This window comes from Balaenoptera borealis (assembly GCF_965194805.1).
Source record: "Balaenoptera borealis genome assembly, chromosome: 11".
Classification (NCBI taxonomy): domain Eukaryota; kingdom Metazoa; phylum Chordata; class Mammalia; order Artiodactyla; family Balaenopteridae; genus Balaenoptera; species Balaenoptera borealis.
The window spans coordinates 76,945,856-76,967,445 of record NC_138868.1 but is presented as its reverse complement, the minus strand read 5'-3'; the positions used below and the strand labels follow the sequence as shown (position 1 = coordinate 76,967,445).

The window sequence follows — 21,590 nt, the reverse complement described above, 5'->3', positions numbered from 1 at the left end:
AAGTTAAAGATAAATAAGTGCTACTACAGCCATCTTATGGAAAACAAACGAACTTATTGGCCAATCCAAATCATTCCGTAGCTTTCAAGGAAGGGTTTTTAAAGGCAACATTTGAGGTGACAGTTGCAGCTTGTAGACTTTCTTCTGATTGGTTGATCGTGTTGGAACAGAGTGCTGTTTTGGGACTCCTAATCACCAACCTTCTGGTTCAAACCAGTCTGGGGGGGGGTCTATGTGCTTGTGGTCACCATGTAGTGGCCATCCTTCTTAGAACAACTCAAAAATATGTGTCAGATTTTACATATATCCCTAGAAGAGGAATTAGGACACAGTTTTATCACTGAATTAATGTTTCTTGACTGCTTTTCCTTTGTTTCTGCATTCTCTCACTTCCTTAATTAGTAGATAATTGAGTTTGCTCTTTGGAACTCAGAGAAGGCTTAGGAGACTAAAGCCTTTTTCTACAAACAAGAAACAGGGAACAAAGAGGAGTTCCTGTACCCAAGAGAGCCCCATAGGGTCCTGCACAGATTCACTCCCCCCTTTTCTTTGATACTCCTTAATCCTGAGGGGAACAGGTGTGGGATATGAAAGGGAATACAGTTTTAGATGAAAAGGTTAATCATAAACTTAGCAGGGGAACTAGGTTTTAGGGGGACTCAGCTTCATATACTGCCAATAACTTTCTGTGAAGTCTCATTCTTTCTTACTGGGTTTGAAACATGTATACGTAAACTTATATACCCAAAGATATAAACATGCACTGTGAAAAATGGACAGGGGTCTTTTCATACTTAGGCGTCTAAAGGAAAGATGATAGTACCTAAGGCCACAGAAATTATACTTCATGTTGGCATACAATTTTCTTTTGATGAAGGGTGTTTTTTTAAATATTAAATATATGTAAACTAAAGTATTAAGGGAAACTAAAAATAGCATGTGATAGAACATACAAAGGTCTCAAACTGAAAACAAAATTTGGGAACAATCTGACACGTAAAGCCTTATCCCTGTACCCAGAAGAAACCTGGTTCTCTTTTCTCCTTTAATATTGGATATCAAAATAATGGTAAAACTCCATCAATTAAATTTAATCTAATTTTAATTTTCCTCTAAGAAATTAGTCCATCTAATCCTCACCTTAATATTACTGAAATCATGTAAAAACATGGAACAGTTACATCTTATTTGTGTATTTCTCCAGCCCTCATATATGACTTACTTTGAGTAATAGCTCAATATACATTTGTTGCAATGAGTGTGTGTGTGTGTGTGTGTGTGTGTACATATATATACATATATATATAATTTCAGGGACAACTATATATATCAAGTAAGTATATATTTTGAAAGCATTTTTATATAATTGTTATATATAATATAAAAAATCTGTAGTTTTTTAAAATGGATATAATTTGAATATAGTGATGCATGCTGTATTTAAAAATATCTCCCACAACTAATCTTCAAATTATTTTTTCTTATCTCTGTCAACAAAGATTTCTTTACTAGGGAATGATTTACATGCAGTATAGAAAACATGAATTTACTTTCTCAAAAAAACAAACAAATGAGCACAAATAGAAACCTGAGGAATCAGGCTGCCTCCCCTCAACAGAGACCTGCAGAGCCAATAACTCTGAGTGGAGCAAGTGCATCCTGATGAGGGGCAGCTCCCTGCCTCTGTGACAGCTGCTGAAAATCAGTGCTATTAACACCTCCAGACCTGTTCTCCCAAACACAGTAGGAGAATGACTAGGGGAACAAACACCACAGGCATTAGTCATTGTAATTCTTTACCATTATTTAAATTTCATAATATTCCAGTCTTTTCAAAAGTTTAGCAAATCATTTCAGCTTTACCACAAGAGTCTTGTGTACAAACTAGCCTTGACCAAATTTAAGCAATTATAATGTATATATTTCAACACAGAGCAGCGTCAATATCCCTTGCCTTCGCCCATGCCTGATTCTAGAGGTCACCTATCCCATTTCTGTACTTTAATGCAAACTCTCTCAGCCAAAGAATGTCTGTTAAATGTGACAATTAATAAATGTGATTTATATTTACACAAAGAAACATAACTTCAAAGGTATTATGACATATAGCACAAACATTTGAATTTCGAATGGTGACAAAATTTCATCTTTTGAAGGTAGGTTTGCATTGTAGAAGTAGTTGATACTTCTTCAGAGTCAAGCACAGCAAATAAGGTATGTGAATAATTTCATTAATGTTGTCAAACCCAAGTTCATGTGCCCAAAGCACAGTGAGGCCAAACAAATCGAAACATCAGAGTTTGGAGCAGAGAAAGTTTTGTTGCAGGGCCAAGCAAGGAGAATGGGTGGCTCATGCTAAAAAGACCTAAACACCTGGATGGTTTTCAGGGAAGAGTTTTATAGGCGAAATTTGGTGGTGGTGGTGGGGTGGTGACCCTCTTCTGATTGGTTGGTGGTGAGGTAACAGGGTAGTGTTCCAGGAATCTCAATCATCAGCCTTCTGGTTCCAACCAGTCTAGGGTCCACTTGCCTGTGCTCAGCCTGAAGTTATCATCCTCTACCTGGGTGGGGGCCCTAGTTCCTGTGGAAAAACTCAAAGATTGTTACATATATCTCTTGAGGAGAAACCAGGACCCTGCTCCATCACTACACTATTGTTTTTTTTTTTAATTTATTTACTTTATTTATTTTATTTTTGGCTGCTTTGGGTCTTCATTACTGCACATGGGCTTTCTCTAGTTGCACGAGGGGGGGCTACTCTTTGTTGTGGAGCATGGGTGTCTCATCGTGGTGGCTTCTCTTGTTGCAGAGCACAGGCTCTAGGCACGCGGGCTTCAGTAGTTGTGGCTCACGGCCTCTAGAGTGCAGCCTCAGTAGTTGCAGTCCATGGGCTTAGTTGCTCCACAGCATGTGGGATCTTCCCAGACCAGGGCTCGAACCCATGTCCCCTGCATTGGCAGGCAGATTCTTAACCACTGCGCCACCAGGGAAGCCCTACACTATTGTTTATGGACTGTCTTTCCTTTGTTTCTGCATTCCCTCAGTCCTCTAATTATTAACTGTTTCAATCTGCCCTTTGGAACTCAGAGAAGGTCTAGGACAGTGGTCCCCAAACTTTTTGGCACCAGGGACCAGTTTCGTAGAAGACTTCAATGGACTGAGGTGGGGAGGGATGGTTTCAGGATGATTCAAGTGCATTACATTTATTATGCACTTTATTTTTATTATTATTACATTGTAATATATAATGAAAAAATTATATAACTCACCATAATGCAGAATCAGTGGGAGCCCTAAGCTTGTTTTCACTTGCCACTTGCTGAGAGTGTTCTGAGTCTGCAAGCATTGATTTGTTATGGTCTCTGTGCAGTCATACCTCTCTGCTAATGATAATCTGTATTTGCAGCCACTCCCCAGTGCCAGCATCACTGCCTCAGTTCCACCTCAGATCATCAGGCATTAGATTCTCATAAGGAGCACGCAACCTAGATCTCTTGCATGCACAGTTCACAGTAGGGTTCGCGTTCCTATGAGAATCTAATGCTGCCGCTGATCTGACAGGAGGCGGAGCTCAGGCGGTAATGTGAGCAATGGGGAGTGGCTGTAAATACAGATGAAGCTTCGCTCCCTCGCCCATCGCTTACCTCCTGCTGTGCAGCCTGGTTCTTAACAGGTCATGGACTGATACCAGTCCATGGCCCAGGGGTTGGGGACCCCTGGTCTAGGAGGCTGAAACTTTTTTCCTACAAACAAGAAACAGGGAACATGGAAAGGCTTCTGTACCCAAGAGGCCCACAGGGTCCTGCTTGCTTTCATTAATACTATGTTTAGTAAAAACTGAAATGTGACTACAAAATTTCTTAGTGGCTTAAAAACTGACCCTTAAATATAGTTCCATCAATCCAAAAGTAGACTGAAAAAAATAATTCTGCAATGATGATATTCCTGAGAATTAATCTGAAGATTATTTATTGTGTACATGAACTTGGTTCCCAGCTTTCTCAAGTTCACATTGTTTCTGGCAGAACTAGAACTTCAAGTAGGTTTTCCTGATTCCTAGTTTTTTGTTTGTTTGTTTTTTGTTTTTGTTTTTGTTTCATTTTGCTACAACTTTTGACCCCTCCAAATAATCTAAAATAAAAATATTTTGTTTATTTTGTTGTCAACATTAAATTCCTTTGCTTGTTTAAGCAAACACATCAGGACCTTCACAACTGTTCTCTCAGATTCTCCCTCTACCTGGCAGATTCAGGCTCCAGTTGCATCCTTGGGGAAATCTACCTTGTCTCTGTTTGGCAAGTGTGTTATATGCACTCGTAGCACTTTTTATTTTTTCTTTCATGGCACATCTCACAATAGTAATCATTTGTTTATAAAATTATCTATAAAATATCTGCTTCTTCTTAGACTGTAAGTTCCAACAGCAAGAGATCTTAATTCCCCTGCTCACAGATAGATCTCCAGCATCTAGCAGAGTGCCTAGAAGATACAGGTACTATGCTATATTTTTGTTGAACACAAATTATTGGTTGACTAAATATTTGTTGAATAATTATTTGTTAAATAAAATAATAAATCCCTATATATTCTGGATGATGGTAAAAGGAACATGGGTAATCAAATTTTGGAAAATCTGAATTTTTCTCTCTTTTCTACCAACATCTAGATATGTTTCTGTAGGCAAATCTCAAATTTCTCAACTGTATTTTGAAATAATTTATTCAAGTCTTTACTAAAATGTTCCTAAGACATTTTACATTCAGAACATACCTGGCAAATTAATATTAACTGAAGATAACTTATAATTATACCACAATTTGGGGGGAACATATCATCAGCAAATACATTTCAATTCTGTGGACAAACAGCTAATATTCCTAACTGTTATTGGGGAACCAGTATAAATAGGATTCAGTATAAAGTCAGGGTTAGTGAAACCCCGAGTGGGGTCCTGTGGGGCTCCCAGGCATGGAGGCCTTTTTGTCCCCTTTTTGTTTCTTGTAGGCAAGACTCCAGACTCCACGACCTACCCTGAGTTCCAAAGAACAGATTCAGTTATTAATCAAGGGAGGAGTAGCCAAGAAACCACCTGAGGCAAGATTAAAGGGACCAAAGAAGCTCATCAAAATTAGGAAATCCCACCACCTGGGACCCTGCACACACCCTAATCTTGTCAGCAACCCTACTCTTGGGAAGTATTGTCATAAACTCCTCATCAAATCTTCCTGGGTTGGGACACACAGTTTTTCGAGGCAGGAGCCCACAGTGTCCCCCTTTGCCTGGCAAGGTAATAAAATTATCCTTTTCTACTTCACCCAAAACTCTGTCTCCAAGATCTGATTCGGCACCAGTGTACAGAGAAGCTGAGCTTTCTGCATTAATTCTGGCACAAATCTGGGGCCGACTTGGGGACGGTCCATGGGAGGGATTCCTAGAGGCCAGATTGCCTGGGACCCTTGCCTGGAAATCCCAAGCCCTAGTCATACCCTGTCCACCATCCTGGCAGCTGGAAATCTGAGGCGGGAATAGACAGTGGAAGAGGGACTGCTCTAGCAGATTCTGAGGTCCTTTTTGCCTTGAGGATGCTCCTCTCTTCCTTCTGCCTGGGTCGCCCTGGACTTCCGTCTCCGAGGAGTTATTTTGGGGAAGCAGAAGAGTAGCATTCGGGAAGTCACACCTCTGCCAGCATTTTGGTAAGTCCCCCAGCATGCATGCTGAGGTTGCTCGACTTGGTCTGTTTGGGGAAACTCTGGTTCCTGTTTGGGGATTTTCCATTAGGAAGATTCCATTTGTAAGGCACCACTTGGACCAAGGTCACCAGTTTAGTGGGACTTGGAAGCCAGTTTGAGCCTTGGGCTGTTTATTTTTGTGTGTATGCATGGCTTCCATTTGGCTGGCAAGGATTCTGGTTTTGCTTTCCGTTTTATGCACACAGCTGTTTAATTCAACTCAACATGGGAAGCACTTCTTCTTTGATTCCATCTGATAGCTGCCTGGGAAAATTCTGGCAGTTTGGTCTACCTATAACTATGAATCTATGACTGAAAAGAATGAGATTCTATTGTAACTGTGTTTGGCCATTGTATATTCTTAAAGGTGAGGAGAGGTGGCCTCTGTATGGTGGTCTAAGTTTTTATACTATTCTTCAGCTATAAATGTTTTGCCACAGGAATGGAAAGGCTGGGAATTTTCTCCACTCCAACTGGGCTAGACACTCTGGGCTCATTCCCTTGCGGGAATTGAGCCACTCTGGTCTCCCTGAGAGCCAACTCTGGGTTTGTTCTCTTTCAAGAACTGAGCCAATCTATTTGGAAGACTTTGGGAGTGGAAGTAGAATTTTTAAATTATACCTCCTCTGATATTCTGTCTGTGTGGCCATAGCTTATGTGTCATTTGTGTTTTAGTGTGTATCATTTTGGGGTGAGCCACTCAGGCTTGCGCAGGATGGGAAAATTCTACCCAATCATTGCGAGCCATTTTGAGTCCTCTGTCTGGGAGTGGAAATGGAATCTTTGGGCTACACCTTGTCTGATGTTTTGTTTGTGGGACCATGTTTGTTGTTTGTATGTATGTCAGTACTTACATTGACTGGTTGAGACATCTTTGGTAAATAAGAGGGCTCACATGTGACAGCACCAGGGAATCCTTCCCTATTGTGTCAGGTTTTGCCTGTGGCAGATGTTGGGATTTTCCCTTTTGGACTGGCCTTGTTATGGGTGATCAGAGCTCTGTTCCAACTTGTAGCCCCCCCAATCACCCCCACCAGGGTATTTTTACAAAACTGGGAGATCTTCAACTATGCTCCCATGAAAAAGAATTGGCATTTCTCCCCTGTGCCCAGGCCCTCAGGAATACTTATCTTGTCTAGACTATCTCTAGAAAAAAAAACTTAAAAAGGTGGCGGGGGTGGGGTGGTGGGGGTGGGGGTGGTGGAAGCCTTTTAAACTCAAGTGGAAAAACTGAGATTTCTGGTTCTGTCATTATGTAAAAGTTAACCTGTAAATGAACTATATTTAATTGACTTAAAAGTGTGCAGTTACAAATTAAATCTAAATATATAGAAAAAGGCCATGATAAATTCTAGGACCACATGATCTGGGAAATATTCAGTACTGAATTGATATTGGCTATTGAAGGTGGCTTAAGCATGTTGGTTTGATTAGTATAGACATGTCTTTAGAGTCATCAATGTTAAGTAATGCAAGTGAGATATGAGCTTTGGGTGAATTTTTAGGAATAATTATGTTTTAGGAATGTCTTCTTAAGGATTTTGACTACTTAAAAAATTAAAGTTGTGCTAAATTAAATGATGGAAGTTTATTGAATAACTAGGACATTTCAAAATAAAATAAGATGCTGAAACATTAATTACTGAACATTGGCTTCCTTTTACAGAGAAATAAAAGGTTTAGAACTATTAATAAATATGTTTGGTGCCACACTGAAATATTTTCTATAAGAAAGCACATATTTCAAGAAATTATTATTTGGGTTTATGTTTACTGATCTACATAGTGCTGATAAAAAGGACAGTTCATGGTTGCTTAAGGAAAGTAGGATGTGTGTTTTCAGTAAAGAAGGTATAAGGAATGGAGTTGCATTTTATTAAGGAAGTAGGTCTGACTTAGGGCTGGCTGTTTCCGAATGGAAAAATTAAGTGATGAATACAGAAAGTGATAAAAAGTTTTGTGGAAAGTGGGGCCCGAGAAAAGAGTTTTGTGCATGGTGAGGATTGACTAAGGTTAAAATAAATTTAATTGAGTAAATGAATTTTAAAAGTAAGTGGGTGCAAAACTTGAATTTGGCTTTTCTCTCTGTTAAGAGAACAAGTTTTCTTAAGATGTGAAGTGCCTTTGATAACAGATTTTAAGTTTCTTTACCTTTTCAAGAGATCTGTTCTATATTTGTCTTTAAAATCTTTTATTGTTACTTTGAGTGAATAACTATTGTTTCACAGTGACCTATGATCCTGACTGAGTGTTCTAAACCGTTTTGATATATATATATATTTTTTGTGACATATATTTTTGATACATATATATATTTGACAAAACTTCTTAAATCAAAATTTAATGAAGTCCTTTGACCTCTAGCTAACTTTGGGATGCTTCAAAGGGCCCCTGAAACATCCCAAAGAGAGATAATAAACTAATTAGTTTCATTTGGTATGTTAAAAGTACATGGGAATTATGGTCAAATGAGTAATAAATCTTAGGTTATAGTGTGTGGTAAATGTTAATAACATAGATATTCTAGAAATTATATGGAATTCCTAAAATTCTGATATGTCCTGATAAAATATCGTCAGTTATAAATCCAGCTATTATCTTAAAATGTTGTATGTCTCAGCAATAACCAAGTTAATTTGTCAATTGCATTACATTGTAATCAGACGTTAAACATGACTTCTTAAGTCTTTTGTCATTATAGACAGTTATGGTTTTATTCTAATGCCTTTGCAAAAATGCTTCCTCTTCAAGAAGATTTATAGAAAGGACTTTTGGATAAATACAAGTTTCTGACTTTCAGACCATAATGCTGAACTGGGTAAGAAACTGAAAAATTCTAGGGAAAACCTGTTGGCTTTATAAAAGGTTAACAACAGGACTGGTTACTAAATGAACAGGTGAATATGGTTATAATTTTTATGGGTTTTGTCTGAAATGTTATTGGTTTTGATCTGTGTTTTCCAGATATAGGAAAACAACTTCCACTCAAGTTGGTTATGATTTACAACAATGTGGTAAATTATACCTCTGTGAGTGAAACTGAGATATTTTTCTTTTCCTTCTGCCTGCTCCCTTTAAAAATTAGACTGTTGGGTTCTGAGCAGCCTTATCACGAGAATGAATAAGATTGTCTCCTGGCATGTGTAGGAATCTTGATATTTTGGGGACTTCTAGAAAAGAGAAATCCACCTAGGCAAAATATTGATGGCAGGCCTTTGATATGACTTTCTTGGCCTTGAGGGGTCTTTTGGAAATTTTAGACTGAGATGCCTTCTGAGGAATTACACCAGAGTCAGTGTGGAAGAGCCTATGTGGTCAATGGACCAAACTTATTTTAAAAGCAAATTAGTCTTGGATGTACTTGATGAAAATGGGGGTAATTTAAAAAAATTATGTTTTACTGAATATTAAATTCCAGTTTTTTAAATTAAGGTCTGTGTTTACCAATACTCACTTCCCAGATAGTTCCGTGCTGTTATATTGTTACAAAATATCATTAAATTGTCAGAAGAACATGCTAAGTTTTTTCTGAAGCCTAACTTTGTAATCAATATTTGGATAAAGATCAGATGCTCCATGATCTACAACCAGGAGGTTAACAGCGGGCTATGTTCATTCAAATTTAAAGGCTCCCTTATGTTGGGGACAATTAAACCCATACTAGGGATAACCAGCCTAGCAACACTAGGAAACTGGACTGGGTGCCTTACGGGCAATGCCAATATACAATTTCCCTTAAAAATAAGGATTGGTACAGAGCAGACCAAGTCAGACGACCTGGTATATACTGGGCTGCACCTAATGGAAGTTCTTGATTTATATTCTTACTTATGACCTTACTATCTGTTAGTTATATTGCCTGTTTTGCAAAATTGTTGTTTCTTGCATTACCAAATGTGTGACTGGGCCTCTGATAAAATGGTGATATATAGTTCCATATGAGATCAATGACTGTAATAGTGTAACTCTAGATATAGGAAGAAGCAACACGAGGGAATATTTTTCTGGGCCATAAGGGACTAGTAAGACAGGTGGTCCAGAGACCTTTGGCACTGTTAATAGGCCTAGTCCAATAATAATAGCACATTGAGTGGGCTATCAGTGAAATCTTCGCCAGACCTAGGAATGAGCATTCCCAGCTCCATGGGACAAAATGGTCATGAAATGCCCCCTGAACCATGGTCGAATTTATAACACTGAAGGGGTTCTGCCAACTGAAAATTGCAATCTGCCTCTGCAAGGATTAAGGCAATGGCCACTGAGGCCACTGACCTTCAAGGAATTCAGGGTGGAGATCAGGAATGAAGCACTCTGTGCTCTAGGAAATAACTGGCAGAACAGCCTTCAGATAGTTAGATATTTTCAGGAGATTTTATGAGCCCAATTTCTTCATTTTCCCATATTTAGAAAAACAGTGAAATCATTAACAGTGACATCTGCTTTACCATTGAGGAGGGGAATGCATTTGAAAGTCAAAATGGAGTAACTATGGTAAAACTTGCAGACCCTTATGGATGTGATTTAAGACACATTCATTCCTGTATTGTTGCAGACTTGAATTTTCTGATCTATGTCAGACACAACAAGGATTAAAAAATTCCCCCACCCTCTTCAAAAAGATTTTGGCTAAAGAACTGAGAGGATTACACCTGGATCAAGGTTGAATAAAGGCTTTTCCAGCCAGAAAGGTAAAAGCATCAGAAGTGGCAAAAACCCTTCTTAAGGACATTATTAAGAAAACTCTCACCAAGCTATGCAAAAAAGTCGTCTAAAATGCGACAAGGTCTTGTCAATTGCTATGTTCAACAGATTGGTCAGCTGTTAACCTCTGTGCATGAGCTTGTGTTCCATAGGTCTCCCCCTCACCTGAAAGCTCCTTTGCATCCCCTCAAAGCAAGAGACCCGGTGTTGCTGAAAGTGAGAAAAAGAGCAGTGACCTGGGCAGCAGATTGAAGAAAAATGGAAGGGATCCTATGACATTCTTCTTAATACTCATGCCTCTCTAAAACTGGATGGAGTAAAACTGTGGGTACATCACACCAGAGCAAGAAGATTACCAGAGACTGACTAGCCAAGCCTGCCTACAGCCAGTGAACAGACTCTCAAGAAGCAGACATCTCACTCTTTGGGTAACTTTAAGTATCTGTTCCAACAAATGAAAGTTCTGTTTTCTTATCCTTTCTAAGATTCTGTTTTCATACCTTCTACCTATAGATTCATGTGCTGTTTCTTTAGATATTTCTAACTGCTAGATATATGGTCAGCTTACTATTTCCATGTCTTCAGGATTGCCTTGAAGGGTTTCCCCATCCAGGGAATGGTTTGGAAACAACTGGCTTCAGACTTATTCTCTTGAATTCCTTAGGAAATGAAATCTATTCTGTCTAATAAAGTTCTGGTTGTCACTCCTCTTACCTCTAACTGGGTCTATTGAACCAAAATGGCGGAACAGGGATTGAGATCTTAATCATATAAGACTCAGAACCAGGACTTGGAATGCAAATATTTCTAATTCGGTATCTATTCCCCCAAATTTAGGCAGGACTATGCCCCATCTCAGCAGGAAGTCGTCAGAGCAGTCGTCACCCTGTTCCCTGAAAGATTTGGGGAAAGATAAAACTGAAGTGGGGATTAAAACCTAGTCCCCCTAAAACCGAGTTCTTCTGCTGAGTTTATGATTAACATTGCTATCCAAAATGCTGTTGTTCCCTTTCTCGTCCAACATCTGTTCTCCTCAAGATTGAGGAGTATGAAGGAAAAGGGGGGAGTGAAACCAAGTAGGGTCCTGTGGTGCTCCCAGGCATGGAGGCCTTTTTGTCCCCCGTTTCTTGTAGGCAAGACTGCAGACTCCATGACCTTCCCTGAGTTCCAAAGGGTAGTATCAGTTGTTAATCAAGGGAGGAGCAGCCAAGAAACCACCTGAGGCAAGATTAAAGGGACCAAAGAAGCTCGTCAAGGTTAGGAGACCACCTGAGACTCTGCACACACCCTAATCTTGTTAGCAACCCCACCCTTGGGAAGTATTGTCATAAAACTCCTCAACAAATCCTCCTGGGTTGGGACACATAGTTTTTCAAGGCAGTAGCTTGCTGTGTCCCCCTTTGCTTGGCAAAGTAATAAAGCTATCCTTTTCTACTTCACCAAAAACTCTGTCTCCAAGATTTGATTTGGCACTAGTATACAGAGAAGCTGAGTTTTCGGCATCATTAGGAGCTCCTGCATTTGTGTCTGACAGACATGGACTTTGACCAAGACAACTTTAGCATTCCCCTCAGCTTGACTAAACTACAGTGATTTCTTCCTCATTATAGGTCCCTGACCTTCCTTTTCTTAGAATATTTACTTTAGAAAACTTGTAATTGTAAATTACTTCTCTGCCCATTTGACATGTATATAAATCTCCTAGCCTGTTGACAGTTTTATGACCTACAGAATGCCTTTCATCAAGGACCAGGAACCATCTCTTCGAAATGTACTCATCAAGGAAGATAGCATCCTATTTCCCAGTCTCTGTGGGAGGGGAGGGTAGGAGCCTAACCTTGATGGGTGTCAATTAGGAAACATAGATGGCCTAATCACTGAGAAAAAATCTGCAAACTCAGAAATAACTCAATATGCTCAGCACAACCCATTGGTCAACCTCCCCTGTAATGTCCTCTAGTTCTTTTCTACTAGCTCACTCAATGTTTTGAAACCATCCCATCTTTGTTTCAGTAGAGATGAGTTCAGTCTTTCTTCCTTATTGCAATAGCCTTGAAACCTGTCCTTGCCTGCTTAACTTTGTCCAGTGCAATTTCTGCTTTGACAATTTAAATCCCATTTGAGGAATTTGGAAACCATGAAACCTAGAACATGTATTTTGCACTTTAAGCATTTATTTTCTGATTGATAAAATGGAAATTATATGTGTAATGTACCCAGCACTAGTATGAGAATTATACATGTAAAGTCCTCAACATAAACCTTATGTGACATATTATGTGCACTGGTTTATTACTAATTAAATAAAACACACCAAATAATTATCAGTATATCATCTATTATGAAATTGATTGTTTTAGGATCTGAAGATAAAGTTAAAGTTCTCAAAATGATTTTAAACTGAAAATAACTGTGGGCGTTCAAAACTAATATGGAGCTATTTTTTTCTTTAGGCTGAGAGTTCTGAGTAGCCTATTCAAGGGTGTTCTTGAATGACAATAAATATTAAGTTCTCACAATTATTCTGAATTAATTGAAAAAATGGAATGTGGGAATACTAAAATGGGGGGGGAAATAACAAAGTTATTTAGTTTTCTAGGCAGCTGATTTGGGCAAACATAGCATTGTGATCCAGTTTTTTTTTTAAGAATTGTGGTCATATCAAAACCCCTTTAAGCATGGGGCCTTGAAAAATAAGGTCCAAAATGTCTACTGTAAATGGTATCAGAGAATACCATCAGTCTTAATTTAATAGAGGTATTCAGAAAATTGAACTTCAGGAATTGAGATATTACTTTATTGCTAGGTCTATTAGTTTTTACCTCAGTGTTATGACAACAGACTCTGAAATCTTCATACTCCCTCCAATTGCCTAAAATGTGTTATAGCCTATGATGTTCATAGTTGGGTACTGATGTTCTTAACTCATTCAATTTATTCTTTAAATTCCAATATTAAGTGTTCTCCCTCTCTCCCTTTTCTCTCTTTTTATGACAGAGTATACTCTGAAATTTTCTCAGTTGGATGATGTTAACTTACTACTGCTTTAGAAATTGCTGATCTCACTACATTTTTCATAACTGTACACCTGTGTTACACAAACAGCAATGTGTAATCAGATTCATACTTCCAGATAAGCACTGTCTTTCCACCCGCTATTATATTTGATCAGTTGCATGTGAATTTACATTCCATAAAATGTTCTTGATATACTGGAAAGAAAAAATGGAAGAAAGCACTATGTTCTCTTAACATTATCAGTTCCAAGTTCAAGATCAAACTCTTCCTTTCACATTCACAGATTCTAATGCCAGGCAAAGCTATTGCAGGGGAGAAGAATTTGCCACCCCAAAGTATGTCTCTTTAGCATAAGGATTATTTTAGGGTGATGATTTTTAAGAAATTGTAAACACAGGAGAAGCTCTGAAAACCAAGTAGACATAAGACTTTTGTAAGAGACATTTACAGGTATAAGGGAAATCTCTATTATTTGTAAGTATGTCTTCCTCTCTTACAAGGAAGAGGGGGATGACTCTAAATCTCTCAATATTCTTTTCAATGGAGAAGGGCAACAACTTAAGTGTGCATAACAATCTAAACCTTGTTTACTGTGCTTTTCCTGATAACCTCCCATAACTTATTCCTCACCCCGAAAACCTTTTGTCTTTAGCTGAAGATGGTAGGTGAAGTTATGGCTTTCCCCATTTTCAGCTTTTCTGGGTCTCTCCCATGTAAACATGTTACTAAATTTTGTTTGTTTTTCTCCTCTTAATCTTTCTTATATCAATTTAATTATTAGGCCAGCTACAAAACCTAGAGGAAAAACTTCTCTGGCCTACACTTTTAAAAAATGTTTCCTTTGGGCTTCCCTGGTGGCGCAGTGGTTGGGAGTCTGCCTGCTAGTGCAGGGGACGCGGGTTCGGGCCCTGGTCTGGGAGGATCCCGCGTGCCGCGGAGCGGCTGGACCCGTGAGCCACAACTGCTGAGCCTGCGCGTCTGGAGCCTGTGCTCCGCAACAGGAGAGGCCACGATAGTGAGAGGCCCGCGCACCGCGATGAGGAGTGGCCCCCGCTTGCCGCGGCTGGGGGAAGCCCTCGCACAGAGGCGAGGACCCAACACAGCCATAAATAAATAAGTAAAAATTAAAAAAAAAAAAAAAAAAAAAAAAATGTTTCCTTTGGTTTTTTTCAATGTTTCAAACCATTTAAACTTCATGAATAATAGTTTTTAAGTTTTCCAGTTTAGTATAGTCAAGGCAGGCCATTTCCCAGCATAACGATGAATTGTTTGAAAGCGGTATAAACTGACAGCAGCCCATATGTTGAGTGACAAGGCAGGTTCTATAAAACAGCAAATGTTTTATACTGGTTATTTTGTTTTTTCATTGTGCTGAAAATTTCAGGTTAGTAAATTCTTAAAATGCCTTTCAGAATTGGTTGATTAAATCTTGTCAGGTAACTTTATTTTATTTATTTATTTATTTATTTTTATGTTTATTTATTTATTTCTTATTAGTCATTCATTTTATACACATCAGTGTATACATGTCAATCCCAATCTCCCAGTTCATCACACCACCCCTCCCACCCCCTGCCGCTTTCCCCCCTTGGTGTCCATACGTTTTTTTCTCTACTTCTGTGTCTCAATTTCTGCTCTGCAAACCAGTTCATCTGTACCATTTTCTAGGTTCCACATATATGCGTTAATATATGATATTTGTTTTTCTCTTTCTGACTTACTTCACTCTGTATGACAGTCTCTAGATGCATCCACGTCTCTACAAATAACCCAATTTCGTTCCTTTCTATGGCTGAGTAATATTCCATTGTATATACCACATCTTCTTTATCCATTCGTCTGTCCATGGGCATTTAGGTTGCTTCCATGACCTGGCTACTGTAAATAGTGCTGCAATGAACATTGGGGTTCATGTGTCTTTCTGAATTATGGTTTTCTCTGGGTATATGCCCAGCAGTGGGATTGCTGGGTCATACGGTAATTCTATTTTTATTTCTTTAAGGAACCTCCATACTGTTCTCCATAGTGGCTGTATCAATTTACGTTCCCACCAACAGTGCAAGAGGGTTCCCTTTTCTGCACACCCTCTCTAGCATTTGTTGTTTGTAGATGATTAAATCTTGTCAGGTAATTTTAAACCTGTAGAGGCATAATACCATAAAAAGCATTTTAACATCTTTGATTTTATTCTATCAAAAACAAATTATTTTTCCAGTATAAATATCCACAGCTTACTATGTGTCCTATCTGTCGATATCACAAAATGACAGCATTCAGACACTTGTTATCTGCACAGGCAATGTATCTGCTATTTGTCACTAAGCAACATTCAGAAACAATTTCCCCTTTTCTATTATCATGGAAAATGTGTCAGGACAAGAAACACACACAGAGAAAATTACTCCTCTGGTGAGATATTTTGACACAAAAAGTCTTTCCTGGTCAAAGATGAAATGCACCTTGTCAGTCACTTCTAATTACTGCCTCATTTCTGTCAATAGAGAGAGAACCAACTCCCTGTGGTGACATCACAGAGGCATTTACCAACATGCAGAGTTGGATTTGGCCTGTGAGCAGCGTTTGCTGAGCTCAGCCGGGTCTGAGTCAATGCACACAGATAGAGTGATCTTTAATTATAACTATTAATCTTCTTTAAAGTCGAAGAAAGGACATTTTGTCTTTTTTGCATGAATATTTGCTATTTTATCTTTGGTATCAATGGATACCTTCCTTCCTCAGCCTTTTCTGATATGCCTATGGCATTAAAGTGTACTGATTACCAACATTCACATTGCAAGAATCAATTTGAAGAGCTGTAAACTTATTAAACATTAAAATAAAGCATTTCCTGTCCTGTGACTGTGATAAATATCCATAACCAAATGAGCTGGGCAGGAATGGAGGGGTGTGAAGGTTGAGTTAACAAGATGCAGAATCATTAACTATGTGTGGAAAACACTTCCTTAGAAGAATTATAATTCTGGCCACTTGCAACAGATTTTCCAGGCAGAGCGTTATGAAATGGAGGGAGAAAAATAATCATTAGTGAGCAAACCAGCAACAACATTAAGGCTCTCAGTAATCCCATTTTGTATTAAAGCCAGGTTTATATGGAGGATCTGTTAACAATGAAGGTGGATGGGATGCTGGCACCTCAGGGCTTTCCTCTGGCAACTTTAAGTTTATGATGGCATTGCAAAACCTTCTGTAAAACCCTATCCCCAAGGCCAACCCTGATAGAAAAGAATTTTTCAGGAAAAGCATCTATATTACCAGAAGAGTATAGGGGAATAACTGCTTACACTCTCTTCTCTGACCATTCTCTCATTGCTATTTGCATTGATCTGTTATTTGTATTTCAAATAAGTTATGGTACATTTGATTAACTCTTTCCAAAAAAGAATGTAATGTATTCATATAGTAACCCTTTATTGAGGGGCTGTTATGTGTCAGATCCCATACTAGGCACTGAGAATAAATACTAAGACAAATTGGAAACAATCTGTGTCCTCCAGGAGCTATAGTTATTCCATATCATATCTCATTTTTTTAGAAACATATCAGATTTAGAGCTTGGATCATAACCAACTTCTGATACCAGGAGGACAAATATTAGAATATCTGAAATGAAACAAAATGGATTGGGAAGGTCATTCAGTATATCCCCAGCTTTAATACTTGACTACTTTTAAAGCTCTCTAAAATTATTTTGTATCCTCTCAACATGTTCTCTGTGGTGGTATGGTATAGTAGAAAATCCACAAAATTTGAATCAGATGGCCTAGATGCAGGTTTGTGCTATGCCACTTTCTAAAAGTACAAATTTAGAAAACTGTTTTACCTATTACAATGTAGGGGGCAAATTTTTGCCACCCCAAAAATGTGTCTCTTTGGCATAAGGATTATTTTAGACTGATTAGTTTTAAGAAATAGAAGTCTCAAAAAGTTTTCCTTTTTTACCTCTCCCTTAACTGCCTAACAGAATTTAGATAGAGGGCCTGTTCCAGGAAGGGAACTATCACCAGAGATAACTACAAAGAATATGAACAATGTGTGATTGGGTGATTTAGCAAGGCCTACTTGTTCAAAGGCTTCTCTGTGTTCCACTGCCTTTGCATGACATGGCAAACATTTGTTACCGAGTCCAAACTCACTCTGCTTGCTGCACGACAGGCCAATGAATCAGAGACGAGGTGTTGAGGCAAGGAATACGACTTTATTCGGAAAGCCGGCAGACCGAGAAGATGGCAGACTAAAGTCTGAAAATAACCATCTTATCGGGCTTTGGATGCCAGTTTCTTTTATAGCACAGAGAGGGGGAGGAGATGAGGAAGTAAAAAGGCCATAAGTTTTGCAAATATCCCTTGGAATGGCCAGCTTTGGTGAGGGGTGAGGAGAAGTGTTAATTTCTTCTTTTTTGCAGCCTTCCACAGGTGGGCGGGGTCACATTGTCTCCCTGTGAGCTGAACAGAGGCACTTTAACATTCGCGAAGAGGGTCAGGGTTACCTGAGGCAGCCCATTATGTATGATTATAATAACAAAAGCAACAAAAAGCAAAGGTTAAAGTTAAAGAAACAGATCGAACATGGAGTCCGATTTAGCTCTTCCCTGTTACACGTTTGCTTACCAAACACTGGCTTTTCCCATCTTCCTTTAAATTGTCTTCCTTCTTCCCTTTGTTACAGATCCCTATGCCTTTCTCCTTAGCTCAGGATGGCATATAAGCTGCAATTGCCTGCCAGTGGGTTTCAGTCTTATGTGACCCTGTATGTACATAATTAAATTTGTTTTTCTTTTGTTAATCTGTCTTGTGTTAATTTAATTATAGAACAGACAAAGAACCTAGAAAAAAATTTCCTAACAACAACAATATTACTTTTCATTTATTGAATACTGATTATATGTTATTACACATGATGCTAAATGTGTGTCTTATTCATTAAATCCATGTAACTCTATGAGAAATGTACTGCTATCACACTCGTTTTACAGATGGGAAGAGAATTTGAGGATTAGAGTGATGAAGAATATTCTACACTATCAAAGGGCTAAGTAGCAGAGCTGGGGAGCAGAGTGAAGCCAGGTCCATTTGACAGCAAAACTCACACTCTTACCTTTTGGGTCACTTGGCCTCTTCCTGCTGGCCTAAGTTAGATCCTTATTTAGGTCTTCATTCCTTTTCAGCTAGAGCCTCACAAGTATATCTCTGCCTCCAGTCTTTTCTCCCCTCAAAGTCACCCTTATTCAGTTGCCAGAGTGGTCTATTTAAGATGTAGATCTGACCATATTCCACTGTTGCCTAAATCCCTCAATAGCACCTTGTGGGGGCCTTTAAAGAGGAGAAATACTCTTAAGTATAAATGCCCACCTCCACCATGGCTCACAGAGCACAGGGTCATCTCTCTTAGTGTTATTTTCCTTACGCTTTTCCCCCCCTAAGATTTCACTACCTTCTCACATATGCCCCATGATTTAATCATGCTGAAGGTATCTTGTTCTCACAAAATGATTGGAGAGTTCTGCTCAAATTTGAATCCGCTTTTTCCAAAATCTTTATCCTCTGATATTATGGGCATTATTGATGCTTAAAATATTAACTAATGCTGATCCTTTGCTTGTCCTAAGAACTCAAGTGGAATCATATAAGGCTATGTGTTGTCCATCTCTCCTCTCTCAATCATCTCATTCATTTCCTCTGACCAAATTTCAGAGGAGGATCCTTTAATAAGCAAGGAGATAGGCTTATATGAAAATATTTGGAAAACAGTGTGTTCACTTTAGTGAGCAAAATATGCTACATATATGTTGAATAAGCTAGAAAAATTAGAATATTATGCTAATCCTATAGCCATCTGAGTATTTGAGTAAAAATAAGAATTTATTATTGCTTAAACTGTGATACTTAAGGAAGTTAATACAGCATATTGATATTTCTGAACTTTGCAAACAAGCAGTTTTAGTTGAAACCATCTAAAATATAACCACAATTATCACATTAATTGAAATCTTAACTTATAAAAAACACTTTTTCTCTTTACTAATACTGTACCATTCATAAATTTTATCAAAGAATGTATTATATTTCCTTTTCCTCTAAGTCCCATGGCATGTTTTAATGGATATCTGCTATTTTAAAATACAAAGAATCTCTACTCTTTTTAGTCAGTGTGATAAACTGGAAATTGATAAGCCTTTGTTCTACTTTGCTGAAGGCATTTTATAACTATGCTCTCATTTAGTTTTTTTGACATGTTAAGGAAGATGGAATTTTATTCTGTTTCACAAAGAAAGCAAGCAGATAGGTCTGGTGATAGCACCCAGATAAGCTCAAGTAACTAACAATCACAATGGTGAAAGATCACTTCTTATTTGTACCTGTGATGGAAATTATTATTTGTTCATGATTATTTGTTCCCTCCTTGTCCTTGCTGTTTCTCTGCCCCGTTAATCTTAACGTGGCTATGGGATTTGCTTTGAGCAAAGAAATATGGATGAAGTTAACAGTGAAAAGGTTTGGAAAATATTGTGTATTTCTGTTTGCCTACTTGGTGTTGTCCTTTGACGCTGGAGAACCTTACATTCCCAGTGGGGGTGTCCTTCAGCATGGATCACAGATGAGGAAGAAAAATGGAGTAGTTCCGTATCATCACTGTACCTAGGGCTTCAGCCCTAAGTGCAAAGCTGTTAGCTGTTATGATGTGAACGACAAAAAACTTGGTCATTTTAACACCGAATTTGTTACTTTACAGTATAACCTAGTAAATAACTAAGAGTGTGTTTTTTCTACCTCTACTGAGAAATTTGTCAGTTTCTACATTTTACCTGAGAAATCATAGTATAGCAAAGGGTTTTTTAAAAGAGTTGGTAATCAAAAGTATAAAGGATAAATTTAATAATAAACACATTTAAAAAACCAATTTAAGAATAAATTTAAACAAGGAGACAAAAGACTTGTACACTGAAAATGACAAAACACTGCTGAAAGAAATGAAAGAATACATAAATAAATGGAAAGACATCCTGGGTTCATGGATTGGAAGACTTAATACTGTTATGATGATAGTGTTACCCAAAGCAATCTACAGATTCAATGCAATTCCTATCAAAACCCCACTGGCATTGGGTTTTGCTGTTGTTGTTTGTTTGTTCGCTTCAAAAGGAGGGAAATCCATCCTAAAATTCATAAGAAATATACAGTGACTCTGAATAGCTAAAGCAAACTTGAAAAAGAACAAAGTTGGAAGACTTCTACTTCCTGGTTGAAAAACTTTCTAAACAGTTACAGTAATAAAAGCAATGTGGTATTGGCATAAGGACAGATATTTGGACCTACAGAATGAAATAGAGAGCCCAGAAATAAATCCTCAAATAATTTTTGGTCAATTGATTTTTGACAAGACTGCCAAGACCATTCTATGGGGAAAGGACCATCTGTTCAATAAATGCTGCTAGGAGAACTGGACATCCATGTAGCAGAATAAAGTGGGACCCTTATTTTACATCATACACAAAAATTAACTCAAAATAGATGAAAGACCTAAACATAAAAGGAAAAACTATACAATTCTCAGGGGAAACCATAGAAGGAAATCTTTAGGAACTTGGATTTGGCAATGATTTCTTGGATATGACACCATAAGCACAGGCAACAAAAGAAAAAAATAGATAAATTGGACTTTAAAATTAAAAACTTTTGCACACCAAAGGATATCATCAAGAGAGTACAGTGAAAAGACAACCGACTGAATGGGAGAAAATATTTGCAAATCATATATCTGATATGAGATTATTATCCAAAATATATAAAGAACCTACAATTCAGTAACAACGACAAAATGATTTAATTCAAAAATGGGCAAAGAAGTTACTCCAAAGACATTACTCTGAAAAAGATATGCAAATGGCCAATAGACACATGAAATGATGTTCAATATCATCAGTCATCAGAAAAATGCAAATCAAAACTGCAATGAGATACCACCACATACCTATTAGGATGGTAACTTGCTAACATGGCCAAACTACAGGTCAAATTATTTATTGAGTGTAATGTTATGGCCCAGATCCTGTGAAATGCACATAAACCATCTTATTTTTTTGATGATCACAAAAACTCTATGAAAGGGTACTCTTCCTGTGTT

The 21,590-nt window shown here is 38.1% G+C and overlaps 1 protein-coding gene and 1 long non-coding RNA gene across 2 annotated transcripts in view; one reads left to right on the top strand and one right to left on the bottom strand.

Annotated features, from left to right (window-relative positions):
- Nucleotides 1–21,590, bottom strand: part of CNTN5 (contactin 5) — a 1,371,764-nt gene that overhangs the window by 986,702 nt on the left and 363,472 nt on the right. The window lies entirely within an intron of this gene.
- LOC309604976 lies at nucleotides 6,757–14,598 on the top strand. Its single transcript, XR_014231192.1, has 2 exons — nucleotides 6,757–10,417; nucleotides 10,624–14,598. It is a non-coding gene; the product is annotated as an uncharacterized lncRNA (long non-coding RNA).